Raw genomic sequence first — 25,980 nt, 5'->3', positions numbered from 1 at the left:
TGCCAGAAAATTGACAAGAAGAAATAAGTGCTTTTCCCTCCAGGAGGAGGTCATTCAGCCCAATTCTAATTTTTCTCTAAATTGTTAGAGAAATTGTTAGGTGCTTAAAGTTGGGCTTCCCAAATAATTTCTCCAGAGAGCTGGCACTCAAGCTCAGATTGCACACACTAGCCTGTTTTACCAGACTCCCACACCCTATAACAAGTTAGAGTAGCAGGCATGAGATCTCTCTCCTGAAGCACCCCATGCATCCAACTGTACTCTCATCATTGTAATCCTCTTCAAGGGAAGATAGGATAACAGGAGAGACAATATGCCTCATCTTTCTCATCCTCTCCCTGAAAAATTTTTCAATAACGCCCATTTTATGCCTGCCTTAGTTTACTAGGGCTGCTGTAACAAAGTACCACAAACTGAATGGCTTAAACAGCAGAAACTTACTGTCTCACAAATCTGGAAGCTAGAAATCTGAGATAAAGGTGTTGGCAGGGCCAGGCTTCCTTTGAAGATGCTAGGAAAAAATCTGTTCCAGATCTCTCTCCCAGCTTCTGGAAATTTCTTGGCTTCTGGCAGCATACCTCTAAATTTAACATGGCATTTTCCCTGTGCACAGGTCTCTGTCCAAAATTTTTCTTTATGTAAAGATATTAGTCATATTAGGACCCACCTTAATGGCTTTATCTTAACTTGATCACCTGCAAAGACTCTATTTCCAAAGGAAGTCGCACTCACAGGTATGGAGATTAGAACTTCAGCATCTTTTGTGGGGACATAATTTAACTAGTAACAGTGCCTATAATAGATGATCTAGTGCATTTTTTTTTTCCTTCTACCACCGTTAAACAAGTATTCATCATGGAATATAACCAGGCTAAGAAGAAAAATAGGTATTGAGTCTTGGCTAGTCTATTCCAAATTATTTTCAATCCTGACATGGAAGAAGGAATGAAGGAATGATACAAACACAGAAATTATGGAACCAAGACCATTTTTTTTCAGTATTTGACTCCCTTCTGTTATAAATGAGGGTGTTCTTTTATGCCTTCAGGAGCCTAAATGCTGTTGTTAGTTTCTATAAATATTTACATATTAAAAATATATTCAGTCACTCTAAGTGCCAGAAGTACAAACATGGGTAAGACACGTGCTCTTGAGGTACTCTTATTCTGGCAAGAGAAAGAGTTATAAGATAATTATAACAGTTGTGATTAGTTGCTTACTGGAATTATAAACAAAGTATTATTGGAGTACAGAGGCGCAAAATAGTAAACCTATCTAGAATAATAAGAAAAATAATTATGAGCACACGAATATCACTTAGTAAATTTTGGGATAGAAAAAGCTAATCTTTGAGCATAGCCCTGAAGGATAAGTAAAATTGTATGTGATGCAAAACTGGATAATGATGATTGTGCAGTTGAAGAACATTAACTACATTAGAAGTTGTGATTATTATATTCTTTTATAATATTTAAAACATAGTATAATATGTCATATAATTTAAAATGTTAAAAAAACACATATATACAAAATACACAAGGCTCATGACTGCCCACTTCTAGTCCTGTTCCCAAGAGAAATTTACTTATTAATATAATCATCACTATTCATAATGTGACTGATGGTAATAATCTTTAAATGTGCTTTTTGATTTATAAACATTAGATATTTTCTCTTAACTCTTGACAATACTAAATGAAGACTTAATTCATTTGCCTGACCCCACATCCCCTATTCCCAAAATAGAAATATCATTCTATTGCCAGCTTTACTTATTTTAATTGGCTCACAACCATAGAGAGATTTTCATAGCTTCCCACTTTTGAGTGATGTTATCAGTACTCCACACTTCCCTTCACTTCTCCTCTCTATTTATGTCTCCTAATTTCTGATAGTTGTATTTTTACTTATATATTGTCAAGAATGGGAATATTTATATTATCTTTTATAAGTACAATCATACTTTCAGTGCTTTGTCTTATAGATTGATTCCAAATGCTAAAAATGCATCAATATCATTTACATTATTACAACTATGTAATTATGATTCACTGCAGGGGCAAGTATTTTGATATGAATATATCAGGCTCTCTAAATTTCTAATGCCTTAATCCCTATGCTACTCAAATGGGAATGTTCAAATGGATTCTCTACACTTCACTAATTGCTCAAAACCATGCCAATTTAATTCGCTTCATATGTGGATCATGCTTTTCTTGCACTCTTTTTAACTTTTTTAAATTTTAAAATAATTTCAGACTGAGAAGTGTTGAAAAACCAACATTGAGAGCTCACATGTATTGTTCATTTAGCTCTCCTAATGTTAACAATTTACATAATCATAATGCAAATTAACATTGTCACAATACTATTCACTAAATTATAGACCTTATTTGAATTTCACCAGTTTTCCCCTGAATGTACTTTTTCTTTCCCGGGTTCTAAACTAGGGTCCCACATTTCATTTATTTGTCATGGACTTCTCATCTCAGGCAGCTCCTTAATATTTCTTTGTCTTCCATGACTTCAAAACTTTTGAAGAGTACTGGTCAGTCATTTTACAGAATGTCTAGCAATTTGAGTGCCTGGTGTTTTCTTGCCAGTAGGTTGTGGTTATGAATGTTTGACAAGAATAACATAGAACTCATGTGTGTCCTCACTGACTCTCAGTCAGGGGTACGTAAGGTCAACATGCTTTTATATCAGTGATTTTAACCTAAATCACTTGTTTAAGATGGTGTTTGGTAAGTTTCAGCACTGTAGAGTTACTGTTTTTTCATTGTAATTGGTAAATATTTTGTAGGAAATCCTTTAAGGCTATGCAAATATTTAATATCTTCTTTAATCTTTAACCATCAATTATGGCATACATCAGTGAATCTTGCTGTAATAGTTAATAATATGGTGTTTGCCTAATGATAGTTTTATAGTTCTCTCATTCCTTCTACATTTATTTATTGAAACTGTCTGTATGAGGAAGCTGTCTCTTTTCTCCCTACTTAATTATACATTAATCTATTTTTTTGTATTTGTATGGACTCAGGAATGTTTATTTTATGCTATGACTTATGTAATGTTATCATTACTTAATTGTTTGCTCAAGTTTTTCCATCTTTGCCCATTACTATCTGTTTTTCAGTGAGATGAATGTCTTTTTTACTTGACTTCACTTAAGCACTTTATATTTTGCATAACAAGATGTTCCAGGTACATCTTATATTTCTCCTGCCCTATAACTGGGATCATTTTTCTTTACAAGGAACTGAGATTCATTTTATTAGAGGATGACATCTAGTAACTAAGATTTGGGCACTAGGTGCTCATTGCTGCTAGGTCGTCATGTCTCCAGGCCCTCTCAGCATCTCAATAGAGTAGGAAATGCATGTATTTATACTAACAACTTAGGCATATGCATGGGTATTTATTTTTCTCATCTATCTATCTATCTATCTATCTATCTATCTATCTATCTATGTATCTATCTCTATCTATCTATCTTCAAAAACCATAAACTAATACCAATACCTCCAATTTCAATCAATTTGGTTCATTCTAGGATTTGCCTTTGCTTATTTGCAACTAATTCCTCTGAAAAAATCAGCCTGTCATTATCTGTATTTAATTATTTGTTCAGTCCCAGTATACAAATAATTTATGTGCAACATTGCTAACATATGTCCCTATAAGAAATAGACTTATTAACCACAAGACAGGGTTTGTTTTTTAGCCTTAGAGTAGCTGCTACTATAGGTAACCTATCAATTTTTTTTGTCTTTTAGCCTTAAAGTTGTAGCTACCATAGGTAACCTATCAAAATGCTGTTTTCCAAAGCTGCTTAGGTTATATCTTTTATTCCCCATTCCCTTGAGTGTGGTTATAGATTTTTGTTTTGTTTTCTCTGTAATACAGTTAGGTATAGTTAAGCTTATTTGCTACCATTTATCTTCTACTTTGGTTTCCCCCACATTCTGGTGGATTTTATTTATTTACTTATTGTGGTATGAGAACCACTACGATCGTTCTAAGAGTCAAAACTATACAAAAAGGCACACTTCAAAAGACATATCCTTCCTTGCCCATATAATCAGTTCTAATTGCTGTTTGTCTGAGTCTATTCCAGCTGCTCAAACAAAGTCCCTTAGACTAGTTAATTTATAAACAACAGAAATTTATTGCTGACAGTTTTGGAGTCTGTGAAGTCCAAGATTAAATCACCAGCAGATTCAATGTCTGGTAAAAGTTTGTTCTTTTCTTCAAAGATAGTGGCTTGTGGCTGCATCTTCATATGACAGAAGGGGTGAATAATCTTCCCCAGGCCTCTTTTATAAGGAATCTAATTCCATTCTTGAGGGCGAGCTATCGTGACCTAATCACATCCCAAAGACCCCACCTTTTAATATTATCACAATCGGGATTAAGTTTCAGCATATGAATTTGGTGGTGAGGGACAGTGCACAAACATTCAGACTGTAGCGTTCTGCCCCTAAGCCACAAACATTCATGTCCTTCTCAAATGAAAAATACATTCATTCCGTCCCATTAGCCTCAAAACTTTTGACTCATTTCAGCATCAACTCAGAAGTCTGAAGTCCAGAGTCTTATCTAAATATCATCTAAATCAGACGAGGATGAGATTCAAGGTATGATTCATCCTAAGACAAATTGTTCCCCAGCTGTGAACCTGTAAATCAGACAAGATATATGCTCTTAAAATACAATGAATGGTGGGACAGCCATAAGATAAATATGTTCTTCCAAAAGTGAGAAATAGTAAGGAAAAAAGGGCTAACTAGGCCCAGGTAAGTCCAAAACACAACAGGGCAAACAATATTAAATCTTAAAGCTGGAGAATCGTCTCCTTTGAGCCCATGTTCTATCTTTCAGACACAAATCTATCAGGGTTGGGCCCCCATGTCTCTACGCAGCCCTGCCCCCATGGCTTCGCTGGGTATGGCCCAAGCTGCAGCTCCCATGGGTTGGAGTTACATGCCTGTTGTTCTCCAAGGCTTGAGTTACACATTAGTTGTTCTACCAGTCTAGGGTTGTGGGGGAGACCCCGTCCCCATGGTTCCATTAGACATTGTCCTAGGAGGAGCTCTCTGCAATGACCCTGCCCTGTAGTAGTTCTCTGTCTACGCTCTGAAGCTCCCTGGGTCATCCTTTGAAATCTAGATGAAAGTACCATGCCCCCACAGTTCACACATCTTGTGCACACATGAAGATGGTACCATTCAGATACAACTGTGGTTTACCATCTGATGTTTTCAGAGGGGCTGCCTGAGTAGAACCTGGAATTCTTGAGCCACAGTTGAGGCAGTCAAGGACAGCTGCACTGGAATGGAGGGAGCACAAACTTGAAATACTTCTGTCTCCAAAACCCTGGCATTCTGGGCCTGTGATAGACAGGGCAGCCCTGGTGATTTCTGAAGTGTTTTCAGGTCATTCTTTTATTATCTCCAGGCTTCCTTAGCACCTGGTTTCCTTTCATCCGTATTAATCTCCTTATCAAAAGTTTACTTGGCCACACTCTTGGTGTTCTCTCCCAAACATGTTTTCTCATTTTTAACAAGCTGAGAGTTTTCAAAAGCTTTAAGTCCTACTTCCCTTGTAACTATAAATTCCATCTTTAATTAGTTTCTCTCACATTTTACTATAAGCAGTCAAAAGAGGACATGTTGTATCCTCAACACTTTGCTTAGATTTTTTTTCCATCAAATATCCTATTTAATCACTCATAAACTCCTCCTTCCACAAAACGCTAAGACACAAACACAATTCAGCCAAGTTCTTTGTCACTTTATAACAAGGGTTGGTTTTCTTCCAGTTTCCAAAAACATGTTCCTTATTTCTATCCGGACCTCATCAGAATTGCCTTTACCATCTTTATTTCAACCAACATTCTGTTCATGACGATGTAGATAATGTCTAAGAAGGCCGAGGTTTTCTCTACAGCTCTCTTCCTAGCCCTCCCTAGAATTTCCCTTTATGATCCGTTCATGGTAATATATGCTTTTTCTAACAAACCTCCAAACTATTTCAGCCTCTGCTCATTACCCAATTTCAAAGCTGTTTCTACACTTTTAGGTATTTGTTACAGTGGTACTCCACTTCTCAGTACCAGTTTCTGTCTTAGTTCATTTGGGCGCTATAACAAAAATACCTCAGACTGGGTGAATTCTAAATGATAGAAATTTGTTGCTCACAGTTCTGATGGCTGGGAAGTTCAAGATCAAGGTGCCAGCAGACCTCTCCTTTCTACTCCTTTTTCATCCAACCCTTATCAGTAATTAATTTCTTCAGTTTTTAGTTGACTCTTCCTGTACTTCTGCTGCACAAGGGATCAGGGATATGTATATTTCTTATGTTCTCTTCTGTCTTAGAATAATACTAGCATACTATTGATTTTGTTTTGCTTTTTCATTTAATGCCTGCATTCCCAGCAGCTTTGATATTGCCCGCAAGGGGGCAAAAATTGGTTCTTGGAAGATAAAAAATCTTTTAAAAAAATCTTACTCTTTGTATATAACACAGTATATAAACAATAGACAGCATATCTATGACAATAAAATTTAATAAAGGGACAATTAGGAAAAATATCTAAAAGGCTTTTTAGGGTACAATAATGAAAAGATTAAAAACCTCTAATTTAACTTATATTCTGCATATCTAACAAATTAGTAACAGATGTTTTACTCATTTTGTACAGTTGTATAGTACCCCTATTTTGGATGCATCAAAACTTATTAGCCACTTATCAATGTATGGACATTTAGGCTGTTTGCAGTATTTTTCTATTAAAATAGTGCTGCAATAAATAACCTGTGCATACATAGCTTTGTATTATTGCATGTTTCTCCTAAGAGCAAATATTTAGAAATGAGATTGCTGGGTCAAAAGGTAAGTGCAAATGTAATTATGTAAAGTACTGCTAACATTTCCTAATATTTATACCAGTTTGTATTCCCAACAGCAATGTGTGAGGACTATTTCTCCACGGCATCCCCAACACAAGGTCTTATTGCACTTTGTGAATTTTACAAGTGTAATTGGAAAAAAAAATGGTATCTCAGTATTGCTTTAATTTGTTTTTCTCTAATTATAAGTAGTTTTGAAAACTTGTTCATGTTTGAGGTGCATTTTAATGTTTTTCATGTTTGTGCATGTCTTTTTTCTAATTTTTCTATTGGGTTTTTGTATTTTTGTCACTTAATTTTTAAAAGTTCTTTATATATGAGAGCTTTGTATCTGCAATATATGTTGCAAATAGTTTCTCCCAATTTTTCAACTTTTTAAAATGGTGATTTTACAATTATTTGGTTTTGGTAGTCAAATGTATCAATCTTTCATGTATGGCATCTATGTTGTTTCTCTTTTACCTTTGTATTTTCAATTATTTTTAGAAAGTCTTTCCCTACTTCAAGGTTAAAGGGGAATCCATGTTTGTTTTCTTCCAGTACTTACATGGTTGTACTTTTAAAAAATCCACTTGCAGTTTATTTTGTGTATGGCAGTGGAAATAAGTCTAATTTTATCTTTTCAAAACAAATATTCAGTTGTCCTAGCATCATTTATTAAAAAATCCATCTTTACCTCAGAGATTGGGGATACCACTTTTGTCACACATTAAATTTTTTAGTGTTTTGAGATCTATTTCTGGACTTTCTATTTTATTTAAATAATCTATTTGTGTATTCATGCCCTGTAGCACACTTTTAATTATAGGGGTATGTTTTAATATCTGATAGAGCTATTATCCTTTTATAGTTTTTATTTGTCAGTGTTTACTATGGTATTCTAATATGCTTGATTTTTCATATGTACTTTAGTATCAAATTCTTTAAATCCATAAAATATTGGGTGATATTTTTTGTGATCACTGGTAATTTATGTATTAACTTAGTGAAAACTGATATCTTTTTAATGTTGGGTTATCCTCTTCAAAAATGCTGGATATGTTTTCATCAAGTCTAGTTTTTTTTAGTTTCAAGAGTGTTTATTTTAAAAAATTTGAATAGATATAGTGATTTTAGATTAAATTTATTATTATTTAATCTTTTGCTATTTGTAAATGAAGTTTTTGCTAGTATAATGTCATCTAGCTGCTTATTGTTTCTATATGTGAAGGTTATTGATTTTGTATGTTAATTTTATGCTCATTACTTTTCTAAAGTCATTTATTGTTCTAGCTAATTTTATTATTGATTATCTGTACTATCAGATACACTATCATATATGCAGATAGTATATCTTATCCATTGTTATTCTGATAATTGATTTCTCTTATTTAATTTCTTTGACTAATACCTCTAGTATAGGGTTGAAAACTAAAGTACTATTTGTTGTCATATTTAGTGGTTTTCAGGTTGACTTCTGCAGTGTCTGATATCAGGATCACAATTTCTTTTCTCTTTCTATTTGCATTTTCCTGGCACACTTTTTTCCCATACCTTTCTGACTTACTTTGTTTTAGGTGTATTTTTTTATGTGCAGCATATTATTGAGTCTCGTTTTGTGGGCCTAAATGGAAATTTTTTTTCTTAACTAGGTAAGCTAAGCTCATTTATTTTTATTCATATGACAGATATATTTAATACCAAATCTTATATATCATATAATTATCTTGTTATATCTTTGTGTGTGTGTGTGTGTGTGTGTGTGGTTTTTTGTTTTTTGTTTTTTTTGAGACGGAGTTTCACTCTTGTTGCCCAGGCTGGAGTGCAATGGTTTGATCTCGGCTCACCACAACCTCCGCCTCCTGGTTCAAGCGATTCTCCTACCTCAGCCTCCCGAGTAGCTGGGATTACAGGCATACACGCCACCAGGCCTGGCTAATTTTCTATTTTTAGCAGAGACGGGGTTTCTCCATGTTGATCAGGCTGGTCTCGAACTCCCGACCTCCTGATCTGCCTCCCAAAGTGCTGGGATTACAGGCGTGAGCCACCGCGCCCAGCCTTATCTTGTTATATCTTATAATTATGTTTACTTTGTTATATCTTATGTTTATTTTGTTGTATTTGTATACTAAGATTATATTAGCTACATTTTATTGACTTTCTACCTTTTTCAGGAACCCCAATCATAGTAATAGAATTCCTTCTCTCCTGTCTTCCATTTCTACTGCTTGCTCTTAGGTCCTTTTAACATTTCTTTTTCTTTTTCTTAATCATCCTTTTCAATTATTTTTATTTCTGGATTGTTTTCCTGCCATTTTTAAATGTTTCATTACATTCTATTTTGTTTTGTTTTTGAAATCTTTTTTTTTTTTTTCGTAGTCTCACTCTATCACCCAGATGGAGTACAGTGGTGCAATCACAGCTCACTGCAGCCTCGACCTCCTGGGCTCAAGAGATTCTCCTAACTCAGCCTCCCAAGTAGCTGGGACCACAGGCATGCACCACCACACCTGGCTAATTTTAAAATACTTCTGTAGAGGTAGGGTCTTGCTATGTTGCTCAGGCTGGTCTTGAATTCCTGGGCCCAAGCGATCCTCCCACCTCAGGCTCCCAAAGTGTTGGGATTACAGGTGTGAGCCACAATGTGTAGCCTTGAAATTTATTTTTAATTTATGGCCTTTTGTGCTGGTTCTGCTATTTCTTACCAGAATTCAGTCCACTCTCTTTATCACTTCTGCCTCTTTTTATACATATTTCTATTTTTAAAGTTTGTGAGTCAGAAGAGGTTTTCACATACCCTAAATGCTTATTGTAATATATATAATTACATTTGGAATGTTGATGCATACACTTCTGTTTTTTTGTTTTTCTTAGAGGAAAAGATGTATTTTCCTCCATTGATTTGTGTAAATTTTTTTTCAAAAGCTTAATAAGTATTTTATTTTGTTTCTGTTCATTTTTATGGCATTAGGACAATTTAATAATATTCCCAGTGTAAGAAAAACCTCTTCTTTCAGTATAGCAAAATCCAAATAATTGAAAAGATTTTATTTGTTTTCATGTGGAGAAAGAGGTGAGTCCTCCGATTTTATGAATCTCTTTAGTGCAGTAGGACATTAAATTTGCTCCCCTTTTCTACTTCTTGCCATCACTAACCAATTGCCAAATGACACATCTTCCTGTTTTGTTTCCCCAGAAGCTATCTGCATTTTTAAGAGCATCTGTATTTGTATCTAGCCCTTCATCCAAGTCCCTTTACTTTCTATTTAAAAGTTATTTCTCGTAGTATGTGCTCTGAACTGCTCACTTTTCTAATGTTTTCAGATTTAGTGTAGTTGTTCAAATCCTACTTAGACTCCTTTTTCAGACATTGTTATCTGTCTTTCCTGCACTTTTTTTTTCAGTCTGCCTTTGGTCATTACAGTGCACTGAGGCTGGTGGCTAAGTGTGAGGCAGGCATATAAGAGACATATAAGGGATTGGAATTTAGTAACTTTATTATTTTTACTCACACTTATTTTGCGGTTTTGACATTCTCTGTCTTCAAACATGAAAAGGGCATAATTTTTTACAGAATTTGTGTCTCCCTTTTTATTTCTTTTTTATGGATTGGGAGAACATTCTTGGAGCTACTTGGCTTGTTGCTGCCATTGTTCTCAGCTACCCAGAAGTCTGGCCTCATGCATTGATTTCTGTTTATTTGTCTTAATATCTCAAATGACTTTTCCTTTTTCTTATTATTAGAAGAAACTTTTGCTTTTTCTACTGTACCTATAATGTTTTTTCAGCTAATTTCTCAATACATTTATTGCTATTATTTTATTATTTTTTGAATTTTTCAAGTTCCAGTTCTAATTTTTAAAGATTGCTTCATATTTAAATCTTAAATTTCTCATACAGTTTTGTTGTTGCTGCTGTTATTTACTTTTTGAGGAATTTGCAGTTGTCACTTTACTTTTATTTTATTTGCTAAAAAGTAATTTCCCTTTTCCTTTTGTCCTATAACCAGTGGTATCCATTAGAGTAATCTGACCTATAGCTGTCCTCTCAACTACTTCTCCAGAGAGGAGGAGTGTCATATCTAGTAAGCAAACTTTGGAGACGAAACTGAAGATATGGGGGATCCATTCTTTTTCTCCCTTTTTCTTCAGATCTGATGTATTACAAAGATAAAGCACCAAACTAAAACTTTTTTAAAAGGATATTAGAAAAGGGAGCAATATTTAAGTTCTTACCAGATCAGAAAGTGACTGAAGCCCAATGACATCTGACAGAAGAAAGCAAATCTAAGATAGCAGATTTGAATGACTCCACCAGAGGAAGCCAGAACCTGGGTTACATTTAGAAGAAGACTTTCAAAACTTCTGATGTAGAATTCCCTGGAATTTTCCAATAGCAACACAGGAAACATCTTTTGAGTGTCTAAACAGATCAAAGGGGAGGTACAGGGAAGGTCAGCATGAAATAGTCGAGACATATTTGGTGACTTTTCAGTGTTTTATGTTTATTGTACACAGCATGCCTGCTATGGTCTGAATGATCATGTCCCTCTAAATTCAGATGTTAAAATCCTAACCCCAAAGGTGATGGTACTAGGAGGTGGGCCCTTTGGAAGGTGATTAAATCATGATGTCAGAGCACCCATAAGTGAGATGAGTGCTCTTCTAAATGACCACAGACTGTTAGCTAGCTCCTTCCACCATGTGACAACACAGCTAGAAATCATCATCTGTGAACCAGAAATCTGCTGGCTCCTTGATCTTGGACTTCTCCAACTCTAAAATTGTGAGAAACAAATTCGCGCTGTTTATAAGCCCTCTAGTTTATGGTATTTTGTTATCACAGCCAAAACAGACTAAGACAATGCCTATGAAAATTTACATTAAAAAAGAAAATATTTAAGGCCTTACAAGGAGGCTAAGTAGAACTATAATAAAATACCTCCAGGATCAGATCAAATGTTTGTCAGTAGAAAAAATGATTTTCCAATGGGTTTATCAAATTCAGGGAGGGCATGGCAATGTAGGGACGGTTATTTTTTGACTAGTAGGAACACATACCTGAGAAAAATTAACAGTAACTGTAGTTCAAAATTTACTGAGGGTTATTCTATAATTGAAGTAAATATGGGTAATGGATAGGAAAGAAAGACATTTTAAATATTTAAATGTTGGGCAAAAGGCAGCCATGTCTCACATATGCCACTCGGAGAGGAAAGAGCATGTTTTTGTTATTGACTTAGCATACTAAAATATACCTTTTGATGGGGGTGGTATTTTTAACAAGTATGTTTAGATATACATATGATAGTTTCTGGAACCTTGACATGGATTAACCTCATCATAAAACCTGATGAGGATAACACCTGGAAGGGCTGTTTTGTTTGTTTGTTTGTTTTTTAACAAAAATTATTTTTGCACTCTGCTATTCTTTCTATTATGATTTTTAGTAACTAAGTTCTACATTATATAACCAGAATTTTGCTTGTGCCAAAATTTCTAGGGATAATGGATGGGCTTGCAAAACTTGTTGGTTGTGGGCTACTGCTGTGATGATACTATGCACCCTTTTTATTTTCAATGTAAAACTCTGGATTAGCAACATCAGAGAGCTTAGCTAAGCAACTTCAGCAGTACTAAAGGAATATATACAATATAGCCTAGCCTGACTCTACTCAAGTTCCTATATGAAAACCCTAGGACTGAAATTTTGGATTTTTTGTTTTGTTTTGTTTTTTGGAATTTAGATTTCCCTTTCTTGGACTTTTAACTTACAAGGTCAAGAGAATTGAGAATTTTATTTTAATTTTTAGCTCTTTTGAATTCACAAAGTTTGAGCTTCATTTTTGGAATATTAATTTATCCCTGGGCATTTGATAGTAAGGTGAGGATTATATAATAAGTTGGAGTCATCTCTGTTTTTCATTATTTTGTTATTGTAAATGTAGTCAGTTGATGTCATTGTGAAACCTTTAATGAGTTATATGGGACAATGGGACTGGACATAATTTGAGTTGGAAAATAGAACAGAAAGTGGGGTTGCAGCCTTAGATACAGAGTGGCCTTTGATTACAATTTCTTTGATTTATGTATTGCTTTAGTCCATTTCAGATCTTTCGGGAAGTTACATTTCAAATTCTCTCCAGTGGGAATTTACATAATGGTTGGTACTGAAGTTGTAGACTCAGGAATGTACGAAAACTGCTCTGAGACTGCTGATCTCCTTGCCTGAGAAGCCAGACATACTTTTAATGTATCAGAAGCTTCACGGTTAGATAGAATGGTTTAAGTTAACGAATCTGGGAAATTTTGAAATATGACTTAGAAACCTCCTTTTCCTTGGTTTCTCAAATTTTAGACACAGGATAAAGAAGTTTTACCCATATTTCTGCAATTTGCAGTGAAATGTATGTTATATTGGTGATATTATCCTGACTCCTGGTGGTCCACAACTTATTTATAAGCAACCAACATAACAGTACCAAGGCATAGAGATTGGATACCTGCCCAGGTGCTTCATATAATTAATAAACAGTGTGGCTTGTGAGAAGAAAATTGAGAGCTTGGAGCCAGGCTACACAGGATAGAGTGGACTACCTTGTATACACTGCTAGTGTACTATCATGTAGGCATTTAGATTAATTTTTTTTTCTTTTTTTTTTTTTTTTGAGACAGTCTTTTGCTCTTGTTGCTCAGTCTGGAGTGCAATGGCATGATCTCAGCTCACCACAGCCTCCGCCTCACGGGTTCAAGTGATTCTCCTGCCTCAGCCTCCCAAGTAGCTGGGATTACAGGCATGTGCCACCACGCCTGGCTAATTTTGTATTTTTTGTAGAGACGGGGTTTCTCCATGTTGATCAGGCTCGTCTCAAACTCCTGACCTCAGGTGATCCACCCACCTCGGCCTCCCAACGTGCTGGGATTACAGGCGTGAGCCATAGCACCTGGCGCATTTAGATTTTATGTGATGAAAATTTGGGAAGCCCAAGACAGGTTTTTATCAGAGGAGTGACAAAGTTTGATTCACACAATAAAATCTTTCTGTTTGGAGAATGAACAGCAGAGAGGCAAGAATGGAGAAAGAGAGATGGTATTTTCCCTCCCTCAGCTGCCTCTAATCAGCAGCTCGTACACAGTACTATCGTTGGCTCTTTCAGCAAGACCTGCATATTCTCTTAGATGTTTTGAGCTCAGAGGCATCTAATTTTAGCAGACTCCACAAAATATGAACATTTCCATATTTAATGGCACACAGCAGGAAAGCCCCTTGAGCAAGAAAGTCTTGAAGTTTCGCCAGGCTTACAGCAGGAGGGCTCACTGAAAAATCACCGAGGCTGGATTCGTATCCAAAAAAGAATGGGGCACGGGACAGTAACAAGGGCATCTCATGTCTAAAGTACAAATCTAAGAATCCTGTTGGAGTAAAAACTTCGCCTAATTTACTACAGTAAAGAAATCAACTGTTAGAATAAACATGCATTATTTCCTGTAGATAGCTTTCTTTTACAGTGCATATGAATTAATCCACATGTTGTCAGTACACAGAGATATTTGTCTGCAACTTCATATGGAAATGCTTAAGTTCAGCTACTTTTCTTTGCAAGGAAAGCATGTAAAGTTATACACTTCCTCATTCCTTTTAAGATGATTTAATAAATCTTAGTCCATGTGACAAACACTATGCTTACAATTTCTAAACTGTAAAAACTTTTCGTCTAAGTTTAGCAATTGGCACCAGGCAAAGGGCTAGTTGTTCTCTCAAGTATTCCTATGTGAATCCGAAATCTAAGGTTTTAGAATCAGAAGATAATTCGAATATAGACAGAAAAAAATAAGATTTCAATAGGGTCAAGTTCAAACGCATACAGTTGACACTGGTTAAAGGAATTTTGGAAAATGTGTTTTAGGCATCTTTATCAGTAGAAAAAAAAATTGGAACTTAGTACAGAACTGCAATTGAAGCTTCCAGAAGAATATGTGGGCCACAGCCATAACACTAGTTTTGGTTGTATTAATACTATTGTGCTGTTGTGCAAGTTTAAGAGAAATTTTCTCTAACTTTCTGGGCCTCGGTTTTTCTCTCCACTGACATCGTACCTATTCTTTACCCAAGATAATTTCTGACAGAACGAAATAATTTGAAAGAAAATATGACCCAGAGTGCTGTGCTATTGCTAGTAATTATCGGTATATTTTGATGTTTTTATTATTGCTTGCTTTTTTTAGATTTTAACTTATTTTTAATTTTTATTGAGGAATACTATATAAGTATTCAGTCTGATAAAATTTCACAAATGAAACACACTTCTGTAACCAGCTGCTAACTCAAGAAAGGGAATATTACCCGCATCTCAGAACTTCCATTTGTACTCTTTAGTCACTATTCTATTAAGAAAAAGCTGATTGGAAACTGATTCTATGCATGGATCTTGTCAACTATTAACTTCACTGTAGGAAAACCTCAAAAAGACTTTCCTCTTGGATAGATCAGATTCCTTAGAAAAAGATCCTCCAGTCTCTGTGTGGAGGGTAATCTCTTGGCTCTCCGCATGCTGGAAGCCCAGCGAGTTTATCTAATCCCTTTAAATCTACCCACTTTTGAATGGGGCCAATAGCCATAAATCCCTAATTACTTTACATCTCCACAGAACAAACTTATTCTTTTTTGGTGTTGTAATGAGACAATCCCACAAATCTGCAAAAGGGCAAAGGATCTTAGATTCTTATTGCTTCTTAATCGATCTTTCAAACAATTCTAATTTTCATATTTCTTTTTATCCTACATTCGAAAGTACTCGTTTTTTTTCCCGAATCTAGAGCCCTTGGGAAATTCTGTAGTGTGAGTCTCAGATTTTGCCTTCTAGAGTAGGACTCAGTTTTCTTAGATTTAATATGCTATTTATTACGTCACCATTGTTCTCCCTATTCTAACTTTTTTATTGTTGTTTCCCATGTTCCTTGTTTTTGTATATATAGACTTACTGACTTAGAGTGGGCTATAGAAAGGAAGCAAAAATAGACGTGGTGTTCAATATTCAATAGTCCATCTTTGCCCAGAAATATATTACTCGTTTTATTAAATTTCTATGTACCTATTGCTGTTTTCAAGAGCTAAGGAATAATTTTTCAACAAGTATTAGGTAATTCTTCAATATCATGAATAATTTTATTAAATTTACTTTAATAAATTAGAACTTCAATTAAGTTTTCTCCTAAAGAACTTTCTCTTCTCGTCCTGCATTTTTCACAGACTTTGTAGGCTATTTCATATCTGTTTCCTGGGACTTCATAGGTATTTTTCTATTTATTTCTCTGTTTTCTCCATCCAATAATTTCAGTGAATTTCTGTTTTGATTTTTGTCTCCCTTAAGATAAGAATATCCTAAATCAGTTTCCTCAGAAAGGTATCATGAGAAATCAAGACTTTGAGCTTAATCATATCTGCAAGTACATTTATTCTGCAATGTTACTGCTCATCTGGTTGCATTGAGAATTCTGGGTCAAAAATCTCATTCCTTCAGATTTTGATGAAATCACCTCACTATTTTCATAGCAACCATTTTGATTTCCTTGCCTTTTATGTGACTTCTTTTTCTGTGTATATATTTAAGTTATTTTCTGTATATATATTTGGGATGTGTGTGTGTGTGTGCGTGTGTGTGTGTGTGTGTGTGTGTGTGTGTGTTCATTTTCAATGTATTATGCTAGACCATTAATACTGTTTGTAGTTTTAAAACTGTTATACTTAGCTCTGAGAAATATTTTTATATTATTTATTTGATAATATATGCACTCAAATAACCCCTGCTTTTCTTTCCATACTTACTATTAAGAGGGGGTTGACCTTCTTAGAATGACCTTAATATTCATGTTTTTCCCGTTATAGTTTCTATTTCTTTGTGTTTATGCTCTACCATTTAGGAGATTTCCTACCTTGATAAACTTTATATTGAATTGTTATTTTGTTAATAAAAATTTTAATTTTCAAGAGCTCCTTTATATTTTCTAAATGTTTCTATTTCTTGCCCTCCTTTTCTTGCTTTATAGTCAATATATTTTCTCTCATCTTTGTGATATATTAAAGGTATGGTTATTGGCTTCTCTTCCTGGCCTGGTATCTTTCTTGTGAGTTTCCTCTGAGGAGAGATTATTCCTATTAATTTTTTTTCTTATCAAAGGCTTTCTGAAAAAGTGTCGAGTTGTGCTTGACTCTTTATTCATGTTTCAGACAAAAAAAAAACACTGAAAGGCTGACTGATTGCTCTGTGAGTATGGATATGAGGCTTATTGACTTGTGAGTTTCACTGTGGAATGAGCAGTTGAATCGACTTTTTAAAAAAAATTATTTAGCTCTCTAAAGTATCTGTATATGAAATCTTTTCTCTGGGACTATATAGGTATTCTAGAGAAACATCTTTGAATCTTCTACCTGAGAGGAGAAGTAACGCTTTCGAATACTCTGAAAGCATGGAAGGGAAGTGGTTTCACATCTCATAGTTCAGCAGGTAGATTTCACTTCCATTTTATTTATTTTTTTAACCCAGTCCTCAACCTTGCCCTCTACTTTGCATAGGATATCAGTTGTGTGACTTGGGGGCAGGACCTTGGTGTGGTCCATTTCTTCTCTTTACAAACTCCTAACATATTCCCTGCTGTTAGTGGGAACTTCACCCTCACCTTCCCTATGACCTGTACTTTCAAACCTTGAGGCTCGCAGAATTTCACAAGGGTAAATTGCCATACTTTTCCTGGTCATCTCTTCCCTTAGGCATTTATGTTGCAACTTTCTATACTCTGCACTATTATCACTTCCGCATTTGCCTTATCTCTTCCAAAAAAGTGTTGACATCATTCCTTTATTGTTGCCTTTTCCTCTTTTCTCTCTGTCTTTATGTACTCCTTAACTACAATTTTGGTGGAGTTGCATGTTTTATAAATAGTAAACACTTTTAGGGCATGCATCATGTTTTGTTTAGTTTTCTTCACCAGTATCTAGGACAGTGTGTGGCACAAAGTAAGAGTTTAAAAAATCGGTTAGTTTTTAAGAACTGATATTGATATAAGTATTTATTAAACTACAACAGATTTTGAATATTAGAGCATCTTTCAGGATTGATACAATTAATTTTTTTAAATGGCCATTTTGTCCAAGTGGAGTGACTTTTTCTAATCTTATCTGTCTGCAGACTTCTTATTTATCCTTCAAAATGTTGGCTTGGTCACCATCAAGTCATCACTTCTAATATAACTTGTCTCAGAATTATTCTCTATTTGATACTGTGTTTTTATATTGCATATATACTTATGATTGAATACATCAATATGTAAGTATTTGTTTTTATGTCATTGAAAGCAAAAACTTAATCTTCTCTGGATTTTCAGCTCTAGAAAAAAATATATCTGATGCAGAATCAGAACTCCACAAATATTTACTAAACTGTAATGAAATGAGTATTTTCTTCCAGGTATTATAGGAATGAACAGAAAACCAGGTATTCGTATTGCTGCCAGTTGATTTTAGCCATTTCAACATAGCCACAAAGCTCAGGGAATTTGGTTTTGGTTTCCCAAAAGGCTTTCATTGTTGGTTTTATTGCCAGAAGAAAAAGTATATTTTCCTACAAAGGAAATGAGGACAAATAGAAAACAAATTGTCCTCTTACAAAGTTTTAAAACATATACCCAAATCAGAATTAGTTCCTTGATTGGATTTACTCTATTAATTTTAAATCATCCAATAGACCACTTGGCTGATTCACCATGTGGAAAGTCAGAGTGGATTATCTAGTCAACCTTTTATTGTCTATATTTTTCAATAGATACTTCAGCAATTGAGATTCAACAATTTTTCCTAGTACATTTCTATCCTGAATGTGTGTGTGGGTGTGTGTGTGTGTGTGTTTACACACACATCAGTATGTGATACGGGGTCAAATGCTTCACTGTATTTTAAACAAGGGAGAATTTATCATTTCATACAGGCCAGAAAGAATTTTTCCCTCTATGGTTAGATGATTTTTAGGTTTTCACACTTGCAGTGAAAACTTACTTTTTATAGAAAAAGCAATACCTATCCGTTGTAGAAAATGTCTTATGGTTTGGGGATGGGGAAAAAAATGAGGTGGTGAATGAAAAATGATTTGCTCTTCTGTCAACCTTCAAAGAGGTGATTTTTCTGTAGTCTGGTTGGCAACGAGATTTACTTTGATTCAACTCTATCAGCAGCAGGCCAAAGAGCATTGTTTCTTTTCTTTCTCTTCTATGTTTTGTTTTTCTTTAATTTGAAATTAATCAAATCAAACATTGCTATCCTGTACCGTGTAGGTGATAGGAAATAAGAAAGCCAACTTACAGTTGTGGCCTGGATTACTATGCTTCACTATTATTGATTGGGGCAGTTACAGTATTGCTGGTTGAATTTTAAATGAGGCCTGATGCACCCAAGCATGTGTGGTAATCGAAATACAACTTCAGACATTTTAGCAATTAGAGAAAAAAAAAGCAATTGGTCTGAAGCTAGTTGGAAATACAAATTGCATGTCAAATGAATAGACTATGTTCTCTTTGCTGGAAAAAATGTGATGGAGAAAGTTTAGGGAGATAGAATGAAGATTCAGTAGTTAACAGTGCTGTAAGATAATTAGCTTTTCTGCATTATAAAGCCTAACCTTTGTTCAATGATTATTGAAATAATATAGAATTATTTAAATGGTAACAGTGGAGTTTGAAAATGGTTGACTTCTATAGAAATGCATGTTAGCCAAAGTGCTATGATTGAGGAATATGTATTTGCATTTATGCGTTTCACATATGTCTACATTTCCTAGAATAAAATTATTTTTCAACATAATTAACAATGTATCTATTGTATTCTCTATAAAGATTTCTTTCACCCCACTGATTGAGTAGAAAATAGACTCTGTTTTAAATATGCCCTATTTTACCTAAGCTGAAACAGCAGGAGTGTCTTGTCACTAGAGGGCAGCCATAATCTGCTACAGTCCAAAAGATCTTCCTGGATATCCAAGTCCAATTGTGAATGTGAAAGGCGTGATTTGGAATCAGTAAACTATTTTTCAACTATACTTATTTTAGAAAGGGAACATGACCGGCCATGTTCAGACAACCAACCAGAAATGATCTGATTAAAAGTCAAAGCAAACAGACAATTGCAATACTGTTTGCTTGAATTATGGTAAATATATACCTCAGTTATCACAGAAAAAAACCTGATTGTAATGTTTTAAAAGAAAAAAATGTGAGTTTTTATGGGCACAGATTGGCCTTGTCCCCATTTCTATTGGTTTGTTGTTGCCAACAGGGAACCAAAGTTCCAGGCAAAGAAAAAAAGATCACTGAACAAATAACTGTGAAATGCTTATGAGGCTGCTCATTTCTTCAAAATTTAGTTAGTTCAAATGCATGTAGATCTATTAGAAGGACTGGGAAATCAGAAACAAATGAACACTTCATATCAACAGATGTTACTAGGATTTTGTAACTGGGATAAATGTATTCCATGCCAACCTAAAAATGATCCCTGCCAAGTAAACCTTACACATGGTAGAGTTTAAATCTCTTGCCTTTAAAGGGATCTCCACGTCCAGCCAATCTGAATTAAAGATGAGTACCCATTAGTATTATGCAGACAGTTCAGCTTCTGTCCTTTCCCTTAGAACTGTATACCTGCTTATTTAAAAATGATTTTCAGGATCTTTTGATCCCAGTAGAGGTCAGTAGTGAGCAGACCTTGTAGTCCATGGTATTCACTGTCTCTCACTGGTAAGGATACTTGATATAGGTGATTTTTAGCACCTTCTGTGAAATATACAAGAAAAGTGATGTTATCCTGCTAAACAAGTATGTTTTCTATCTTTGCTCTGTTCCACAGAAAATTCCACAGCCACTCTATTCCACTAGTCACAAGGCAGTCCAGTTGAAAAAATATGGAGAGAGAAATGAAACTATTTGTATGGTAGAAAAGTAACTTTAAACACATATTTTAAATAAAAATAACTTTAAACACATGCGTTATTAATACTTTGTCTTGTAACTACAATGAGATCAGTTTTCCCTGAAGGAATGAATCAATGATGAATGAATAAATGAATGAATGGGGTTAATATCACCTTCAAGTAAACTCTGCATTTTTGAAGGAATATGTATATGGCAGAGTAAACACACATACTACCTTTTTTTCAGATGTCCATAGATTCTTCTGTGCTTTATAATTTAAAAGTATTCCAGAATTTGTAGTTGCATTTTGTTATTTTATATGTATTCCAATCAGCATTCACTGAGTGTAAAACTACATTCATGTGAAGGTCCACAAAGATTTAAGGAAATTGGCAAGCTTTCTTTCAGGAATCCAAGTTAAATTTCAGACAGCTATGAACAACAAAAGTATTGCTCTTGGTATGACCTATCTATGGGGGTTTGCTGCTTTTTTCCACTAACCATTTTGAATCTCACAACCACTTTGTAACATGCATCGAACATAAGAATAATGGGGTTTGAAAGTTGTAAAATTATGTTTACTTTGCTAAGCCAAAGTTTTAATTCATCCCACATATTTTACAGTGTCTAGAATGAGTTTTGGTATACATTATTTTTATACTCTTACCTTAAAGTAAAACATGGCAAAGCCTAACAAAAACTAAAGTTATTTAATTTCCTCAAAAATGGTAATGTAGTTTAAATTGAAAGAAACTGATTTGATGTTAAAAGACTTGACTTTCCATACTGGTAGTGTGACCTTAAACTAGACACTTTTACCCTTGGCCTCATTTCCTTGTCTGTAAAACGAGGTAGGTTAGACAGGCTGATTTTATATGTTTGATCCTACTCTCATAATGTACTTCTCTTTGGCACCTACTTGATTATGCCTTGTGCATTGTCATTTGTGTACTTGTTTTCTCTCTTCATAGAATACAAGCTCCATCCTTGAAAGCAAAGAATGCTTCAGTCATCACACAGTAGCTAGCAAAGGAACCGGCACATAACTGATGGGAGAGCAGTAAATATATGTGGAAATGAAAGCAGGATATAGGAGTATTATCTTATTCTAGAGGTGGAGTACATTTCTCTGTGTTTTCTACAATTACCCATCAGCACAGCATTGAAACTAATACACTGTGGTAACTACCATTTCTATACTTCTATTTCATCGATGTTAAAATGAAAGACAGCCAGTAGAAAAATGTGCAATTACTAAGATATCAGAGCTTTTAAAATGTATATGTAGAAGTTGATTGAAAAATTCCGCCTTCTATTTTGGAATGTTTTAAAGTTATCAAAGATTCAAAGATCCTTTTGTTCCCCCAAGAATTAAATTCTATTGCAACCCAGAAGAGCTGAACTCTATTCTGTAACTTTCCATTTTGCAAACTTCCCACTTCTATCTGATGTTTTCTGGACATTTTAATCTTTGTAAATAGATGTATTTCTGCTCCATAATATCAGCATATGTGAGTCAATGATTTAATCATTGAGTTTATGAGAAGTGGTAGTACCTAGGGTATCTCATACATTCCCTCTTTGTAGAAGAGGAGGATGTAAAAAATAGATACATCCATCCTACATTGATACTTGATATAGATAACCTATATCAAGTATCCTTACCAGTGAGAGAGTGTGAATATCATGGACTATGTCTTCTCATTACTGATTTCTACTGGGCTCATATAAATATGTGTGATATATTTATAAAATAATGTATATTAATATATATATATTTATATATAAATATACGTATATATATACATATATATGTGTGTGTGTATATGAGGAAAAACAAACATATCCATATATCCAAGTGCTTCCTAACATTTCTCACGAAAGCATAATTTAGAAAAATCCTTTTAGATGGAAAGAAAGGAATGGCACATATCTTGTTAGGCTGCATCTTTGCAGGTTCACTTTAAATTAATTCATAGATCAAAAAGAAGAGTTAAAATAAAGCAAGAGCCAAAATTTTAAAATTGCTCTAATTCCTACATAAGTCCAAATAAAAAGTTTATTACAAATATATTCAAGACTACAATAAACAAATTGAAAATGGCAGCTAGAAAGGAGTACAATAGATTTTAAATGTTAATCTATTTCTCTTTTTCTTAAATGCCCGAGGTGTTTATATAAAGGAATGAAGATTAGGCTTTCAGCTTTGTCACTTCGTTGTGTGTAAATGGGGAACACAAGCGTCATATAAATCATAAATATCTGTCTAAGAAGATGACCTTCCCAAAGCCATTTTCTTTTCCCTGAAACTCTTTGCTGCTCTGGCCATAAGGTTTAAGAAACTGCTCAAGATTCTGACAACCAACCACAGTGGCCCATCTGTCTGCAAAACCATTCTCATTGCTCTCTTTTGTGTTATTTTCCTCTTATTTGTCATAGCATACTCAAGGCCTTCTCGTTACTCCCAGAGCATTCACATGTGGGACATAGGGGACTGTCTCTCATCTGCCCTTATTTGATGTGGTTGGTAAGCTTGTCCTGGAGTAAGTTTCTGTTCCCTGGGGATAACCACCTGAAAAGACCCTGCTGGGTCCTGTCTCAAAGGAGAGAACAAATCTGCGTAGTCTTAAACTGACTGGACTAGGGGTTAAATGCAAAAGTGACCCTGGCACCTGGAGACGCTGCATCTCCGACCTTCAAGCTGCTGGGCCCGTGAATGACTGCTGAGCTGCTGGAGGTGTCACAGAGAGACTCAGTGGGGATGAGAATTTTTAATGATTTATGGAACTTTGCTTGGTACTGAGAACTACACTTTTTGGTTATAGGCCATTTTAGAAATTATTGCAATATGGAACTTATGTTAACTGCTTTGTAGAAACACATGCACAATAACGTTTATTATTATCAAGATTTGCAATGTGCGTGGGTGCTCACGTGCATTCTGTTTTCTGTGAATCTCAAATGTAAGGCATTATACTGACAGATGTCATCATCTCCATCATCACAATAATAGCTAACATTCATCTAGCATTTACCATGTGTCAGTTACTGTGCTAAGAACCTTCTATGTGTTTCCTCACGTAATCCTCACTATAGCTCTATCTCATTTAATCTACATTTTGGGTCCTAAATGTTGTGACTATTATTATTCTGTTATACAGGTAAATAAAATTATACCTAGATAATTATACAGGTAAATAAAATTATACCTAGGTAAGTTAAGATCTCACTCAAAGCCACATGGATTATGATTGGCAGAGAACAATTCCAAACCACTGCTACTGTCATAGCCTGTACTCCAAAGTATAAATGAGCATGAAGCTAGCTCATCCCTGAATATTTGCTGAATTACTACTGTGTGCAAGTTAGAGACAAATAGAATATCATTAACCTGGGAAGTTAACTTTTCAGAGCCAAAATAACAGGGTCGAAGAGACTGTTAGGGTCTCTAACAAAACAGAACTCACAGCCTTTATTCTTAGAACACCTGATACAACGCAGACATTTAATAAACACAGTAGAACAAAAATGGCACTGGGGCTTATTAAAGGACAACATGCAGCCAGGCACAGTGTCTCATGCCTGTAATCACGGCAATTTGGGAGGCTGAGGCAGGCAAATAACTTGAGGTCAGGAGTTCGAGACCAGCCTGGCCAAAATGGTGAAACCCCATCACTACTAAAAATACAAAAAAATTAGCCAGGGGTGGTGGCATGTGCCTATAATCCCAGCTACTCAAGAGGCTGAGGCAGGAGAATCGCTTGAATCCAGGAGGTAGAGATTGCAGTGAGACAGGATGGTGCCACCGTTCTCCAGGCTGGGTGACAGAGTGAGACTCTGTCTCAGAATTAAAAAAAACAAAAAAAAGACAATATGCAATCACTAGCATTCACTCATTTGAACCTGTTAAAAAGTGACTCACCCCAAGACAAAATGTGTGTTCCACCTGTGAGGAATGGTACATCATGAGGCAGAAAAGCAGTGACACAGAGCCAGGAAACCTGAGTTCAGTCCTGTGGCAGCCACTTACTGGTTGCAAAACTAGGGACAAAAATCAGTGATATTTCTAAGCCTTAGGGATAATAATAATCTTACCTACCACACAGGATTATTGTTAGGATTAAATAAAGTATTTCATATGGTAGATTTAAAGAACACATGACAGACACGTTATAAGCTCTCTATAACATCAGCTATTGTGATGGTTGTGTTGTTTTATCAAAATCTTGGATGAAGGGGCTATTAAAAGACATCAAGCCCAAACTAATACTGATCATAGAAGCCCCAATTAAAAAACTGGTGGAGACATTTAGCCTTGCTAGAGAATAAAACAACTCACTGCTTTACATGAATACCTTCATTTTCTTTTTTCCATTTTAGGAAATTTCTACATGCTAAATTTTTTTCTGTATAGTGAGTTAAAACTGGTTGCTCTGTCATTTTTATCAATGACTCTGAAGCTTCACAAACTACAATGATTTTCTCCTTAAAGACAGATTTTCAAACATTCAAAAACCTCTGCATTATTTGTGTACATTTTCTCTTCCCATGTAAGGAGACACTTACACAGTTATTTTAACTATTTCTCTTTTGATATGATTTTGAGAACTTTCTTATTATTGACCATCATTCTTTTGAGCAGGTTTCAGTTTGAAAATGTCCATCCTAAAATGTGTTGTGGGGAGGGAGAGGCAATATTCCAGGTGAAGTCTTCTTTTCATTTTTCTTTTTTATTTTTTTAAACAGGGTCTCACTCTGTCACCCAGGCTGGAGTGCACTGGTGCAATCATGGCTCACTGCAACCTCTGCCTCCAGGCTCAAGGGATACTCCTACCTCAGCCTCCCAAGTAGCTGGGACCACATGTGCGTGCCACCACACCCAGCTAATTTTTTGTGTTTTTGGTAGAAACAAGGTTTCACCATATTGTCCAGGCTGGTCTCGAATTCCTGTACTCAAGTGATCCACCTGTGTCAGCCTCCCAAAATGCTGGGATTACAGGAGTGAGCCACCATGCCCAGCCAGATGAAGTCTGCTTTCTGAGAAGTAATGAAATCTTTACCATCTGCATTCTGGATACTATATCAACATAATCTAAAAATGTATTACATGTTGATTGAGCAGAAATTTCGTC

The sequence above is a fragment of the Pan paniscus genome, chromosome 1, assembly GCF_029289425.2.
Source record: "Pan paniscus chromosome 1, NHGRI_mPanPan1-v2.0_pri, whole genome shotgun sequence".
Taxonomy (NCBI): Eukaryota; Metazoa; Chordata; class Mammalia; order Primates; family Hominidae; genus Pan; species Pan paniscus.
The sequence above is the reverse complement of the archived record's forward strand: the minus strand, read 5'-3'. Positions refer to the sequence as shown.